This window comes from Lipotes vexillifer, unplaced genomic scaffold (genome assembly GCF_000442215.2).
Source record: "Lipotes vexillifer unplaced genomic scaffold, Lipotes_vexillifer_v1.1 scaffold155, whole genome shotgun sequence".
NCBI lineage: Eukaryota > Metazoa > Chordata > Mammalia > Artiodactyla > Lipotidae > Lipotes > Lipotes vexillifer.
Window position 1 is genome coordinate 176,091 of NW_006779813.1, and position 17,096 is coordinate 193,186.

General features: G+C 39.2%; 1 protein-coding gene across 3 annotated transcripts in view; it reads right to left on the minus strand.

The window, feature by feature from the left end:
• The window catches only part of PDE7B (phosphodiesterase 7B), a 338,881-nt gene that overhangs the window by 130,003 nt on the left and 191,782 nt on the right, over positions 1 to 17,096 (minus strand). The gene's annotated exons all lie outside the window — the stretch shown is intronic.

The window sequence follows — 17,096 nt, forward strand, 5'->3', positions numbered from 1 at the left end:
ATTCCGTTAAATACCACCTATGAAAATTCCTCTTCCCTCTGCCCCTCCCTTTCACTGTTCCCAAATCCACGTTTTACAGCATGAGCGAATACCAACCCAGACTTGAGCTGATAAGAGGTGAGGTATATAAGCTTCCTGAAGTTAAAACTGCTCAAAATGTTGGAATATCATATACTAGGGCTACGAATGAGTTGTTCATTCGGAACAACTGGGATAATTTTTACTAGTCCTATTCCCCTAAAAGCAATTAACCAGATATTCTTTTTCTTAATTCCCTTTGATTGTTATTTCTACCCTGCTGCTGAGTTCCCAGGAAATAGATCTTGGAGGTGGGATGGAGGCACAGTCTTTGTTCAACAAACATGCTGGTAGTTCTGAATATTTTCAGGTGTCCTTGGACATTTCGGGGAAAGCAGATGTTATATGATTTCAGGGTGTCCTTTGTCTCCAGTTTAAGATCATCCAAGCTCTGAAATCTCATGAGGAAATCTAATGGTTTTTCTTCGACATAACTAGAAGACATCAACTCCTGCCAGTTTCATTAGGAAATGAGCTATTATGTTGATCTCCTTACAAAACCCCTGGTCTCTGAGAAGTTTCTCTCCCCGTGGTAATTTGGATAGCTCTGCTGCTTGTCAAAAGTGATCAGTCTTGATTCCTAAAAAGCTGTGGCTGGAATTCTAATGGCAACCTGTTATGAATTGGCTTTTTGCATTAATAAGTCTTAAGTAGATATTGTCCCAACAAAATGGTAATCTAGAGGCTAGATTCAAGTAAAAAACCCTTTGTGATTAAATAGGTTTTTGATGTTAAGTGGCCATTCATGCCATAAATAACTGACTACTCAAAAATAAGAACACAAGCCTCTCACATTTTACCTTATTTTAGCTAAGGATTTAGTTGACAAGTGAATACTGGGAAATTCAGTGTGCTTTTAGAAATTACTTTTGCATGTACTTTGACCCAACCAAAACTTAAATTCCATTTCTTCACCCCAAATCAATCACTACATTTTGGCAATTGCATGATTAGAAGTATTAGTTTTCATTGTATATGCTGATGTATAATGGATGAAAGTTTGATTAAGAATGATAAGTAAAGGGTACTTTCAAGATTGTATCACTGGAATTGCAAGTATAATTAAGCCAAAATTCTGTTCTATGACTTTTCGTCCCACTTTATTTATGACTCAGAGTAATGCACCTTAGATGAGGGAATGTTAATTAAGTGCTCCCTGCTTTTTCAGTGATAAACTAAAAAGCTACCTTAATGCTTCTGGGTAACTATTAGAAATAAGAACAGTGTGGGATAATAATCATTAACACTCACAGAGTACTTACTATGTACTAGGAGTATGCTAGTTTCTTTACAGAGATCATCTGACTTAATCCTGCACCTAAATCAGTTTCTATTGTTATTTCCATTTTACAGATGAGAAAACTGAGGTCCAAAGAGTTTAGTAAAGATACAAAGCAGTCTGACTCCAGAGCCCATCTTTTAACCATGATAATGAAGTAAAGAGAAGTATCCCCGATGATAGGGCTAAAGGGGAGTGTAGGGTAGTAGGCAGTTATTAATTTTTCATACAATTAAAAGAAAAGAACATAAACCAGAAGCACAAACCCTATAAAAATGGAGTCTCTTCCCCAAGGAGTTGAGAATTGAAGCCTCTCTGAGAAATGTAGCTCTTTATAGTCTTTAAATTTCAGCTTCGCGGGGACAATAGCAAATATCAACAATGACTACAGAAAGAACTCAGCACCCTCACAGGTGGGTCCAGAATTATCCTGATTCAAAGTAATCTTACAGTAGTGAGTATACCGCACACATGGTCTGCATGCATGTTGGTCGGTCCTTAGTTTAAGTTTGGTTTTCAATTAAAGTGCAAGGTTATTCAACTTAGTTAGTTTGGCAAAGACTGATAATACAAATGTGTAGCAACTGTTGATAATAATGGGTTCACCCTGACCTTGGCGAGCTGTGAGGAAGAGCAGCTCAGCTCTAAGAAGTTAGAAGATATAGTATATGTAACAAGCCTTTCTAGTGCATCCAGACTCCACCTCCTCTATTTTCTGTGCCGCCTTTGGCATTATCTAGCTCAGGCCTCTTTCTTCCTTTCTAAACCCCATTGTTCTTTTCAGAAAGCAGGTGTTACCCTGCTCAGTTATGCTTCCTCTCATCTTCCAGTCTTCCTTTCCTTACTTATTTTGCAAGATCATCGTCTGGTATATTATACTTGGACAAAGCAAAAGCCTGTTTTCTTTCTGACATTAATCTGCCCCAACACACACTGGTAACCCTCCTCGGTAAGTTTATTTGGAAGTGGTCTCAGAAAAGATGTCTGGACTGCATCTCTCAATACACTTAATACACTTAATACCCAGCTGCTCATCACTGAGTAGGAATAAATCCACATTTTTTTTTTTTTTTTTTTGCGGTGCGCGGGCCTCTCACTTTGTGGCCTCTCCCGTTTCGGAGCACAGGCTCCGGATGCGCAGGCTCCGCGGCATGTGGGATCTTCCCGGACCGGGGAACGAACCCGCGTCCGGTGGACTCTCAATCACTGCGCCACCAGGGAAGCCCAATCCACTTGATATAGTATTTATCTTTTAATCTAGACACATACATTCTTTCCAGTTGTCTGAATCCTTGGGAAATATTAAAAGGATTTTGACTGAGCAGAATGTTAGGCGAAGTGTGGGAAGTGGGTTCAAATAAAATGAAATATGCATTCAGATATTATTTATTCTGAACTTTTAATACAACATGTATGTTTTGAGTGTCTACATGGGTTCATACACTGTAGAAACACTGATGAAATAAAGGGCTTAGTTGTGGTACTCAAAGTAAAGCGTATCAGGTAAAAAACCTGGTAAAGACTCAAGACTCACCTATGAGTTAATTAGGACCCCTTATCGATGCGTATTTAGTTAGAGCCAAATGTCCGGCACAACCAAAGACAAATATAAAAACACTTCTACCATCTAAGAGGAGGAATTTGCTTCTTAATTTTTCTCTTTCCATTTTAACGATTATAATGGCAGGTATGACCATTAGGAGACTGGTAGAACTGTTTGACATTCCAGGGGCTATGACCTAACTTTACACATTCACAAGAGCTGAACCCTTCGCTGAAGCTACATGCTTTCATTCTCACTCCTCACAGTTTTACACATATTCTCGACCCTGTTTTATGTCTGACCCCTTATTATGTCAGACCACCCCAAAGCCACAATGAGGCCACCTCACTTTTGGCTCCCAACGAATGGTCTCTATGGAACCATCTTTCACTGAGAAAGTCTGTAAAACTCCCTCGTGGTGAGGCACCTCTTCACAGCTGCATATCAAACTCCTTGGAAGGTCATCCTCCATTATTATACAGAGAGCTCTTGTCAAAACTTGCTCCACATACCCAAAGCCAGGAAAAACATTTTTTTTCCCAGCTACAGTGAACGCTGTAACCATCCTGTTTCCCATTTTACCTTGCCTGCTAGTAAGTTCAGATCTCGGTTTTGCTCAATTACTTTGCATATTTGTTCTCCTTCCCTCCTACTTTACTGTATGGCTTTTGTTTTTTATCAGGACAGGATGGTTTTCTGTCTTTGGGTACTTATGTTTTATTATAACCTTCTTAGAAGCTTACAAATCTTTTTAGAAATAGATGTTATATAAATAAGTTCTTACTCTCAACCTTTTTTATTTTAAATTTACATGTAATGCAATCTTGATTTAAATCTTGATTTAATCTCTAACCTCATCCTCTGAGCAGCCCATACATGTACCTCTGCTTATGATCTAATGGTTGAGTTCCATAGTTTTGGTTCTGAACTTATGAAAACTTTTCATAGGGGAATTTATTCCCCATGTCATTTATATCTAACCAACCCCTAAATATTTTATTGCTGTGGAATGGAGGTGGTGGTGCCCAAAGAAAGGTGATAGTAACGATGACTGGAGTTACTGAATACTTTGGCATACTTTGGGTACGGTAATGTATCTTTTAGCATATTATCAGAGACATTTCATAGCCAAGGCTTAGTTGTCAAGATTGGAAACGTGAAACTTTGGGAAGCAAACTCATTTTGAGACAAACCAGAGTTAGTTTCCTACGTCTTACTAACCGCCAGCTTCATCCAAGATTTACAATGCACTAAGCAAGCTGAATTGACTATAGGACCAATTTAGAGGCTCTGTGTAATATCTTTGAATACCTTAATGTTGACATTAATCCATAATTCACAATTTCAGGATAGGCTTCTTGGGGGGAAAGAGAAGAGGGCAGGGGCAAAACAACAATGCGAGAGTTCAAAAGGGTTGAAGATGCACTTGGGGTATTTGGATTGGCACTCTAGAGCTCACGGATGCTTGTGATTGCTTATCTGACTTATCTAAACTGCTGACGTCAAAAGAATTAGGCTAGAAATCTTATGATTACAGCTTTTCTTGTGATCTTTTCTGGTATTTCCTGTTTCCTGTCAGGCCAAATATACTTCGAGAGAGGGTTATTTTATGGCATCTCACCGTTTCTGTCTCAGGGAGAGCCAGAGGTACAGGGAGCAAGAAGCAAAAATAATGAACGACATCAGAAAGCTCTATCCGCCACCACTCCCCCATAGTCACTGACATTTCTTCTTAAACATCAAAAAAAGTTTCTGTAATGGTTCAGAGTAGGGTCTTATTTTTAATGGAACAAGGTCTATTATTCACTAAAAAGAAGCCACTTCAATTGTGTTTCTAACTATTACCTTATTTGGGTGACAAGAAGCAGGCAGGCTGTGCCTGGTAAAATGCAGGCAGCCAAGAAGGCTGCTGAGAGAAGGCAGACTTGTTTCAGAGGAGAAAGGAGGAAAAATAGCCTCGAAAGCCTACATTTTTCCTCTGGAAACACAAACACCTTCTAGAAGCAGGAAAGAAAAAAAAGGGCGGTTGGGGATGAGCTTCATCAAATCTTTGCCTAAACGTTGCTAAACCTTCAACTTGCTTTCTGAGCTTGGCACCGTGTTTGCAAAGACAGTCCCAGGGATTGAGAGGTTAACCCTCAATGGTTTATGGGCAAATGCACTGCAGACCCAAGCTTCCAACAGCCACACATATTGGCTCTGTCTGGCCCACCCCCCTGCAACTCTATCTCCAAGCGACAGGCGGAAAGAAGAACCATGGAACAGGATCACAGAAGCATCTCATTTATGATGGTTTTAGCAACCAGCAGCTACCATCTCTATTTATCTCATACGTAACTTCCTTTAATCCCACGATCCTGTTTAAATTCTCACCTCTAGTATCCTTTCCTTGTGAACAACTCCCCTTTCAGTGCATCGCAGGCCCTCTAGATGGGGAAATTCACAAAGAGAGGGCTTGGGATATGCCCCCCACCGCAATTCACAGTCAAAGTATGAAAACAAGAAAAAGATGTGTGTACATACACTCGTAAGTATGCATTTACGGGTACATATATAATGAACTCTTGTTCGTGTAAGATGAACACCACACACTATGGAACGCAATCACAGAGATGTTGGTGCTCGGCAGTGAAAAGGACAGAAAATTAGAATTAGAGAGATTATCATGTAGACAGGCATTTTTGGAGTTGGGAGACTTATTTAAAGTTTGGACCACGGCAGAAAGCGTGACTGAGTCAACAGCACGGCTGTACGTCAAGGAACCTCGAATTGTCTCCAAGCATGTTGTGTAACCTCCAAGTACATATAATTTTCTTACTTAAGAAAATGCAGTGGTTTAACTAGAAGATCTTAAAGGCACTTTCTATTATACAAAGCAAAGAATTCTCTACTCTCCACTTAACAGTTTTCAATGGTTCTGCAAAAATTAACATTTCTTGTTCAGGGGCCACCTGGTCTTATTAATGCCATGTCTTTCTATTTTTCTGTATTCTTTATGCCAAACATCAGACCAAGTTAACTTGACTAATCTCCATTTCTCCATCATTTCTTGTGATTTTCTGCTTCTGTACCTACATTCATGTTAATTCACCAAGAAAGTCACCTTGTTACATCTTGTTGAGATCTTAACCATTTTAAAGACATAGTTGTAATGACCAGTCCACACAAAGCCTTTGTAGGTCACTCTAGAGAGGGATGAGTTAACATCCAGTCCTCATGGATTATCTGTCACATTTGGTTTATATTTGAGGAAGTTGTTTTACCTAACTCAATACATTATAAGCTACATAAGAATTGTGTTTTTCTTATACGTTTTCTCGTCCATCCTGTGGCGTTTAGCCTTGGAAGAACAGTTTGCTTAAAAAAAATGGCAACCTGAATTCAGGGAGAAACGTGACTTGACAAATTAGGAGGGATAGTCTGTTCTGAGATTGTGAGGATAAATTATGTCAGGTTTTGAATTTGGGGAGAAGATAAGCTCGACTTTGAATGGGAGGTCTGGATGAAAGAACATTAAGGATGTAAATCCTTCAGGACAGGCTGGTATCAGGTGGTATAGGGTGTTGGCTTGATTTGTGTATTATTTCCTGTAAAATGCTATAGCACTTGGGTAAGTTGGTTTGTAAGTTAAAGAAAAAATATTCATCGTCTCAAAATTCTCAATATCTACCTAATACAGTCAATGAACACCAAACTGATGGTTAAAAAACCATTGGTGGGGCTTCCCTGGTGGCGCAGTGCTTGAGAGTCCGCCTGCCGATGCAGGAGACGCGGGTTCGTGCCCTGTTTCGGGAAGATCCCACATGCCGCGGAGCGGCTGGGCCCGTGAGCCATGGCCGCTGGGCCTGCGCGTCCGGAGCCTGTGCTCCGCAAATGGGAGAGGCCACGGCAGTGAGAGGCCCGCATAACGCAAGGAAAAAAAAACAAAAAAAAAACTATGCGTGCAATATGACCTCAACAATGTAAAGAGGGAAAAAAGCTAATAACAATAGCACATACACAGATGCGGAGAATACCACCAGCAAGTAGTATTTTAGGGTTGGTAATGTTGATAGTGCCCAAAAAACAAAAAAAAAAAAAAAAAAAAAAAAAAAAAAAAACCATTGGTATCCTTACCCCAAGTCCAGCTCTCCACCAGCCATTGTTGCTAGAGCAACCTTTCGAAACTAAAATTTATCACTTCCCACTTACATTATTTGAAGCCTTCTCATTGCCTGGAGGAAATACTCCTTAGAAAGGCAGATGAAGCCCTTGGTAACCTGTCCCCCAGTTTGCCTTTCTAGTCTCATCCCTAGCCGTCTTCCTGATATACTGCATAACTCACGACTTGGCATTGCCCAGAATTTCTTGCACTTGGTCCTACTATTTCTCTTTCCTGAAATGTCCTCCATTTCTTCTTCATTTGGAGAAACATAACTTACTTTGAATGGTACCTCAAAATAACCTCCTCTCTGAAAACTTCTTTACCATCCATAATACAGACAGAATTAATCGCTCCCTTGTGTGTTGGCAGAGACTTTGTGTAGCTACCTCCAGTGTAACATATGTCACCTACCTAGCTTGCCCTATCTATCTATCTGTGACTGTCTGTCTGTCCATCCATTCATTCGTCCATTTACCTCAACCTTCTTGGTTGATGAATTTTTATTTGTTTAAGGAACCAAGACAGTGTCTGGCACATGATAATCACTAAAACTCTTAGTTGAATAAGCAGTCTTAATCTTTCTTCAGTGTTCCCAGAGAGTATTATTTCTACTGTATCTTGAAACATATGCCATTCTGCCTCGGTATCAGTAAGTTGCTTATAGATCTGTGTGTTCTAACAGGTCGTGATCTCTCTTCCTTTTGCTTTCCTCCCTGGTACATTAACAATGCTACACACTGAGTAGACACTCAAAAGATAATTATTCAATTGAATAATTGAATAAACCTAGAAATGTGAATTATTTACTTCCTTTTCTAAGTATCTTGAATAAACAACCAGTAAACATAGGTCTCAATTTCTTCTGTTTCTAAATAGGGAATAAATTCCCATTCAACGGATACTTATTGTACAACAGAATAAGCTAAATACTTGTATGTAACATCAACACATCGTTTTCTATTCTGTGACCTAGAATGTTCCTAATTATTTTTGGAGTGTTGGAGACATTTTCAAAAATATTTTCAAAGCAAAATTTGTTTTAGTCCAATTTTGTCTATTCACATTCTAGGTGCATTTATCACCAAATCAAAGAATAGGGCATTTAGGATGAAAGAAGGCAGAAATCATCTGCTTTAGAGTTTATAAAGTCCAGTGAATTCACAATTCTTGATTTTATATACCAACTTAATTGACAAGGACATATTTTCTTTTGTTCTACTGTAGAATTAGGGATTGATCCAAGAAAAACAGTGCAGAACTCAACTAATATTCAAGAGAGATAACAAGGGCAAAAAAGATAGGTGTACCTAAACCTCAGGTGAGTTACAGAGAGGACAGGGAAGGAGACAGCAGTTTCTGTGTACCAGCTACCACGAAGGAGGCAATAATGGCTCCTATGACGACACTAGAAAAAAAAATGATCCCTCTTATCATATGTAAGGCTACTGTTCTTTCTACCAGTACACGCCTCCCCCCCCCATCTTCTCCCTAGGGGCCAAGGTGCAGAGAAAGGAGAATAACTCTAGAAATTTCCAATTAGCACATTTAAGCAATGATAATGTACCAGACCTGACCAGAGTACAATGCACTGTATGATTATGACGACAATCCTAATTTGCATTAGATAGAAAACCTCAGCTTTCAATGTGGAACCTGATCATAAAGGTGTGACTTGTACACATCCTGCTTTGTGCATTACGATCATTCAGCTGAACTTTTCAGTGTCAGAGTCCTGAGATGGTTACTGAAATGCACGTGCATATTTTTGGAAAACGAGAAAGAGGGAGTAGAAAGTGGAGAATGATTGGGTTCGGCACATGCATGGGAATGTAACTAAAATAAATAATATTGAGCATGCGGTACTCAAGTACAGGGCTCAGCACATGGTAGCACAACCAGTGTATAACGGAGAGCATGTTTTTGGAAATATATCCATGTGATTTTTCTTTTGCCCTCTCTTGTGTGTATCTTCCCCATCCGTCCCACCAGAGGCAACCATTAGGGATGATTAGGAATGCTATAGCAAGAAGGAAAAGAGAGTGAGTCAATATTCATAATTTCATCTTCAGAGTAAGGGTTTTCGTTTTTGTTTGTTTTCATTTGTGTGTGTGTGTGTGTGTGTGTGTGAGAGAGAGAGAGAGAGAGAGAGAGAGAGTTTGTAGCAGAACAATGATCTTAATAACTGGTCTTTGTGGAAAGATAAAGAGACTCTCTACAGTCATTTATCAGGTCTCATTAACATTGAGAGGTAGGCTGTGGATATGGTTTCTTGTCACTTCCACATTGAGGCTTCATTCTGGAAAAGAGGATATGGCACAGAGTAAGGCAATCTACTCCTGACACCCTGAAGAACTGTGGAAGGAGAAGCAAAGGCAGAGCCCAGTGGTCAGATGGACCTGCTTCCCCGTCTCAGACTGGCACTTTATGTTGCACGTGGTCGAAACATTCAGATGAGTGTGCGGGAGCCCAAGACACATTCACCTCTCCTTGGAGAGGAGCAAGGGGAAGGAAAGTATTTATCCAAAAGAAATCATTTAATCCAGAAGAGACTGACCACCACCTCGTTAACTAGCAAGTTCAAATTTTCTCACCCCTCATTAGGGTGGGTTCAAGGAAGATTTGATTAGTTGAAGAAAAGAAACAGGCTACATGTATTGTACATTTGAGCGTGGAAATTTGAGATCCCTGTGACAGATGTTTTTAACAGTGACTGTTTCCTCTTCATTTCTGTATGTGTTTTTGATTCCTCTTCTTACACTTGGATCCACTTTCTTCGCAGTGTCCTCACCTCACCTCCTTTTCCTTCGTGCTCTATGCTTGGCCCCACCTGTCCCCTTCTCTTTTCTTTCTCAATCATTTTCTTCAACAAATTCTATTTACTTTTTTGAATAAACTTTTTGTCACAGATCCTCTAAATGAGTATGTCTTTGGGTTTTCCTAAGTGCTCATCAAGTCTGTAGATTTCTATGAGATAGTTGTGTGCCATCCAAAAAAGAGATGGAGAAGGAAGCAAGAAAGAGAATCTTGTGCTTTGGCTTTAATTCCAGAGGTCGAGGATCATCTGAAGATTTAATGGGAAAAGTTCTAACGATTACATTATATGTCCTATTACCCTTGGTTATTTAATTTTCTTTTTAAATACCTTGACAAAAGTTTTACATTCATCCCCATTATATCTCTCACCATGATTTTACTTTACAATTTTCTGGATTCTTCACCTTTCAATTTCTACTACCGGGTACATGCAACTGCATCCTACTCAATCTCTCTTGAAATCTGTCCTTTTCTTTCTAGGGATTTTGTTTTTCTGGAGCAGCCCTGGACCCTTGGACTCCTTTTAAGGCCATACACAGCTAAACCCTGCTTTGCCTTTGTCAAGTATGCCTTCCAATTGCATACAAGGTTGACTTTTAGGTTTTATCTTGTTACTAATGATACAGACTGTAGTGTTCCCTTAGCACTGTGTGAGAGCCCAAGAATAACAAAATGTTCAGGACAGGGGCTTGCTTTATAATCTATAAAATATCAGGTCATGTGGATATTTTAGGTGAAGAGGAGTACTCTGAGGGAAGGGTCTCTGATAATTTTGTATTTTGAGGAAATCTGAGACGTGCACAGATACAAATCCAAACTCTTGGGGTGATCTCGTAACATTTTAGGGATGGAAGTCAATTCTAAATAGAAATCCATGGAAAGGCAGAGAGAGATAAATAGAAAAACAAAGAATAAGGTCTACATTGTGTGTACATCTAGGCTAGAGCATTGTATTAAATCACAAGTACTTTGAACTTTGCTCCCTATCATATTTTTGATATGGTGATACGCACTACTGTGTATTATGAAGTATACTGATAATTAAAGAGAGAAAATATCAGATAATAGGAGAGGGCGCACACTCTGAGTTGCCTTTGGTCTTTTAACAATAAGGCTTCTAATGTTTTCCTTTTAGAAATTAGATGCAAAAGTCAATGCTTTGCTGCTCAGTGAAACCAGTCTTGTTAAAAAAATAAGAAAAAAGCAAAGAGAAGCTGTTTCCAGGCAAAGAGCAGAGGACATGGGAATAACATCCTCTATTCAGCTCCATCCCCTCAAAAGCTCATTTGTAGAACCGGGTAAACACACACCTTCCGCATTCTATTTTTGAAATTACATTGAGGAATATACAGACTGTTATCTGTAAAAGAAGCAACTTTTGAAACTTTAGTTGATGTAAAATGTTCCAAGATTTATGAACAGAGTAATTATTTTAAAAGTATATAAAAGCAGGCATAATTTACATGCATTACTCTAAAATTTGGTAATTATCAGTAAATGACAACTCTTCTATATGAAGAGAGAACGGTCTCATATTAGTTTTGCACATACTTTATACCTTTTAAATGGTTCTGACATCCACTCTTGTGTATTCTTTTCTTCTACTTTAAAAGCCGTAATGACTAATATTGATCTTCTGCCAGAATATAAGTTTAAAAATGGCTCCATTAAAAGCAAGAAATAGAATTCATATTTCTTAAGTAATCTGTGCCTAGAAAAGAATGTTCATTCATGCATTTAATGGCAACTCATAAGCTATTTTATCCCTTCTGGTAATTGTCTTTTTCTCACTTATCAAAGTGTATTGAGTGGCTGACATGTGAAAGATGATAGGGAGAACACAAAGAAAATAGAATGTTCTCCAGATTCTCAAAAAGCTGAAAGTCTAGGAGGGGAGGAAGAAAATTTACATTAATTATAATAAAATAAAGTGGTTTGCCTGTGAAATAAATACAAAGAAAGTTCTGTAAGACTTCAGAAGAGAAAGGCACACCCTTCCTCGGTAATCTCAGAAAGGCTCTGTGCGGGGAATGGCGTGTGAGTGAGGTCTTAAAAGATGGCAGAAGTTGGGGACGTGGAGGGAAGTAATTTTAGGAATTGGCAACAATGAGCAGAAAGCACGTAGGAAGCTGTGGGATGCTTGTCCTATCCGGGTGGAACATAAGTGACAAGTCAGATGGGAAAAGTGAGCTAGTTTCATAGTGTGGAGTGCTTTGAATGCAGGATGGCAGAATTTGGATTTTCTCTACAGACAATTGAAAAATCATTGAAGGATTCTGAAGAGGGGGGAGATCTATTCTGATTTTTCTTTTGATGTTATTGATCTAAATGATGGAGGAGAAAGAAAAGGGGCAGAGAGAGTACTGGAGTTGGAGGCTATTGGAAGATAACAGACCAAACAACATGAGGTTTGGCTAAGGGCCATGTAACTGAATAGAAAGAAAGCCATGAATGTGAGTAAGTTGTTGAGGCAATAGCAGCGATATCAGTAATTATGCTAGTGAGCACTTGCTGAGAACGTGGTAGGATGTAGGCTCTTTTTTAGGCACTTTTTTGTATTATCTCACTTAATCCTCACCTTTTGCAAAGGTGCTGCTGTTATTCCCCTGTTTTTTAAAAGAAGGGGAAACAGAGAGGTGAAGTGATTTGCACAGTTCCCACTGTCCATAAGAGAGAGGCAGGACTTAAAATTTTAAAAATCTCAACTCTGCAACGACACTCTTAACCTATTCTATGGAATTGGAGAACTGGTGGGAGCGGTGTTTTGTTTTCGTTTTTTTGAAAATGAACAAGTGAAGGTTTATGTAATCCACGTGAACTGGGAGGTACGAGGGAGCGGTTTTGAACCCGGGTTTCTGCAGGAGTGATGCCATTTGTGAAAACTAGGATGTCTGGTGAAGCACAGGTTTAGTTCAAGGAGCGACGACGTGTCCCAGTTTTCACTCAAATTTGCATATTCACATTTAAAGAATGGATTAACTTGTCAATGGTTATTATCCAGTACAGCTACAGGATGAGTGGAGGCTAATGTCTACAACAACATAGGAAAATGCTTTGAATTAATGTCAAGTTATCTACTGTTAAGACTAATTGATTCTTTGATCAAAGCAATTTGTCCTGCTTTGAATGAAATCATTAATATTGAGGAGTATTTGAAAGTGCGCTTGAATTTTTTACTAGTGTTTTTGAATTTTACTGGCCAATTTTTGTAGCCAGTACTTTGAGGTGACATAGAGGTTGAAACTAACAAATGCTTGTTTTCACACTGAAGTTCTAGATAGAATTCTGATTCATAAATTCATAATTGTTCTCTTCTTATTAAGTTTGATTGCTCCCTGAATCTTTGGTGCCTACCACAGTCCGTGGTATACACTACATGTCTAATAAATGCTCCTTGATTTATAATAATAAAAGTGTTCAGTCTTCAACATATTTAGTTTATATCATGTTTGACACTTGAGATACTTAAAAATAGCCTCTTTGTCAATTTGAATTGTATAGTTCTGGAATCAGTGAATTGTTCCAGAGATTTTTCCTTCTGAAGCTGTTTGATTTTTAGGGTTCAGTATAAAGCAAATTTCTGATATTTTTATTCTTCTTGAAGACAGGACAAGTTACAATGGCTATGGGGAAAATGAATGCTTTTTTCTTTTGAGGGAGGTGTGTGTTTTATACATTTCTGTAACCAAAGGCTACTGAGATGGAAACAAGCTTAGTAAATAAGTAAAATATAATGTAAAATTTAGACCAGAGATACCAAAATGAATGGTAAGTTCCACAGCTGCAGAGTTTGCAGGTATTTGGTTGAATTCTGAAGTCAAATTATTTATTCAACTAAGACCAAGTCCTGCTAGGGGATGTCTAGTCTTAGGTCGCTGACTAGAAGCACAATTAGAATAATGTTTGCACTCAGAGCATTTAAGAAACCGTTTATTTATTCCCCATCCTTCCCTCGCCTCACTCCCCACTTCTGGGCACGCTCTGACCACCATGCTTTGAAGCTTATTTTCTATTGGTAATAGATGGATAATCTCCCCCTGGGAATCTTCTCAGCACTGGAAACTTGCACCTAAAACTAAAGCCCACAGAATGAGTTTAAAAATTTAAAGGAGGCACAATTCTTTGACTTATTTTGCATGGTAATATTATTTTTCTGCTTTGACCAAGGCTTATATTGCATCCACAGCCTCCATGTTTGTCCAGCTACATGTAATCAGTAAAACAATGTCTCGGTTTAAATTGAAATTACCCAGCTTGTGCCACGATCATGTCAGTTCTGTGGATTAGACTTGGATGATTGAGATGGTCTGGTTCTGACACAATGTCAAGGTCTGGACAAGTTGTTTAGTCTCTAGTTCATTATTCGCCTCGTTTGTGTTAACTAGACAGTTAGACCATCCTTTGTTTGCTTCATCGAGGGAAAATGATGTGAGTATTAATACAATTAAATACTTGGGTAAGAGGTAATGAACTGAGCTGACACTCCAACTTTGGGCATGCCGATACGTTCCAGAGTCCCTCTCCAGGGCAAACAGTGCCTCTGCCCATGTCCAGCTCCTGGGGGCAAGCTTAGAAGCATGCACCCGGAGGTGTGACTTTGAAGAGCCTCTCTTCCTCCTATTATCCACCCCCCCCCATTCCCTCCTCCAACCTATTGCTTTAAAAGTCGCATTAGTCTCCAGCAAAGATGTTCCCACTTCCTCCTCGCTAGCTCGTCCTTGCTCTCTGCAGGGGACTCTGTTCCTCTCTGTCTTCCATCATTCACAGTTCAGTATATTTCATCTTAAACATCTCTCATGAATACATATGTATGCATTTATTTTTCCATAAATCCTTTTGCTCTCTCCCTTTATTACCTAAGCAAAATCTCAGAACACTTTTCTATTTCCCTTATGAGAAACAAAGTTCCAGTCTTGACTAAGGAGTATGAGTACAAATAATGATGCCCTTCAGTAAGGAAAAGAAAAGCTGGAACTTTTAAAGTTAAATTCAACTTATTAAGAACGGTGACATCCGTCTCTAAAGTTCTCTGGACTGTCGGTTCTCTTCAGAAGTTCTGCAAGTTCATGGTTTTTAGAAATGTAAACTCATTTATCTGTTATCACAAGCAGTTGAAATATACATAGAATGTTATAGTATTTAATTTTCCTGTTTTTAGTTACTAGCATGGCAAAAAATTGTGTGCTGCTAAGTGTAAGATATTAAGTTCCTACAGGCAAAGAGAGTAAAGGAGAGGGAATAAATGACTGTGGGGGTAGATCTGGGGGTGGGGATGGAGATCAGAAAAGTCATTACAAAGAAAGGGATGCCTGAGCTGGACTTTGTATTTGAATAAAAATTTTCAATGGCCTAAGCCAAAAAAAGACATTTCAAGCATAAGGCAAGGCTCAGAGGTAGGGCACCACTTGATGCATGTTGAGGAACAGTAAACTGTTCCATGTCGTCAAAGCATAAATTGTTTGAGGATTCTGAGGCAAGGGTCAGATTCCAGAAGGAGAGGGAGGGAGGGCAGGAGGGAGGGAGGGAGGAAGAAAGAAGGAAAGAAAGAAAGAAAAGGAAGAGAAAGAAACGCACATCACTGGCTTCCCATCTCAGAGGAAAAGCACAAACTGCTGAACTGGCCAACCAGGCGTCACGGGGTCACCGAGGGGAAAGAGAGAGAGAGACCACCATGTGTCTTGGTGTTTTCTGAGGAACTTTCTACTTAAACCCCTGTACTCAAAATGAAGATAGTTTAAACCATCTCCTTCTAAAAGTGGAAAGATTCCAGGCTTTTGGAAATATTCTACCCTCACCATCAGGCTGTTATGGTGAGAATGGCACAGAACACTTGATGTGAGGAGGAAATGCAGCCTCAGCAACAAGATGAGAGAAACAATAAGACAATGTGGAAAGTGAAGCAACTTGCCTTTGGGGTTTCAACACATGGCCCCATGCTGCGTATATGGACGATAATGCCTTTATGTCCATGTCAGAAAGTGTGAGCCCCTCATCTCCTTGAGGCTGGGGAGGCAGGGAAGGAAGAAGAGAAGGTAAACAGATAGCTTTTGGGGAGGTGTTGAAATAGAGCTTGCCTCCTGGCAGGCAGGATGAAGGGACCAACAAAGCAGGGGCAGTCTCCCTGGGAAGCAGCATGGCTGCTGAGATATATTCCACAAAGGGTGAGGCAGGGGTCCAGGGGCATATTAACACTCAGTTAGCTCAACTTCCTAACATCCAGAAAATGTAGCTTTTAAGTGACAAAAAGTTATAGGGGTTTTGTTTTCTTTCCATAGTACGGCTTTTTCAGGAATTAGACACCTGCTAGTATATAATATAAAGAATAATACACACGTGCTAACATCTGTTAAATTAAGTAGTTTTACCAAAAGTGTAATTTGAAATATGCATTTTAATCATTTAATACACTGAAACAAACCAAGAGCCGTAAAAGTTGAAGTGTCATGGTTAAGTTTTCTGCCCAGGTGGGTTTTTCCATTTTTCTTATACTCACATGAAATATGGGATGGCTTTAGCATTACCTCATTTTTTCTGACCAGGACCCATTTCCCTGGGCATCCATCTCCCAAATGCCACATAAACGTCAGTCTCATTGGTTTCCTTCTCTTTCCTAAGTATTCATTGTTTACTAGAGACCAATACTGTTGTTTTTTTAATTCCTTTCCAATCTTTTTTTTCTTGCCCAGAGCACTATTTTTTAATAATGCTCATTTTAGATTATTAGGCAACTTAAAAACGGTTTCTGCATAAATGATTAAAAACAAAATTAGCCGAGTTTTGATTTCCTAGTCTTTTTTCCACGAGAAAAAAAGAGAGGTACTTTTTGGTATTGCTTTTCCATCTAGGCCCCCATCTCTCACCAACAATGGCATGTCAGGATTCCATGCATAGGGCTATTAGCCAAAACTTCAAATGCATAAACACATGCTCACATTCGTTCTTCTAAAGCAAACCATCACTTTCCAAATATCTACCAACATATTCCCCTAAGGAAGAGTGCATCCTGTATTCTTAGTGTACGGAGTTATCGGAGTCCCATCCTCCACAGGGATCCTAGGTATGTTTGTGGTGTGGTACCCCCTGTTAAAAACACAGCAAAGCTCTCCTCAACTGTCCCAAACACAGCACATTCTTAACATAACAAAGCTCCTATGAACCATCATTTCCACATCTGTGAGTTGATTTTTCCTGATATCAATGGAGAAATTTGTATTATTGTCACTTGTCAAAAGGGAAAA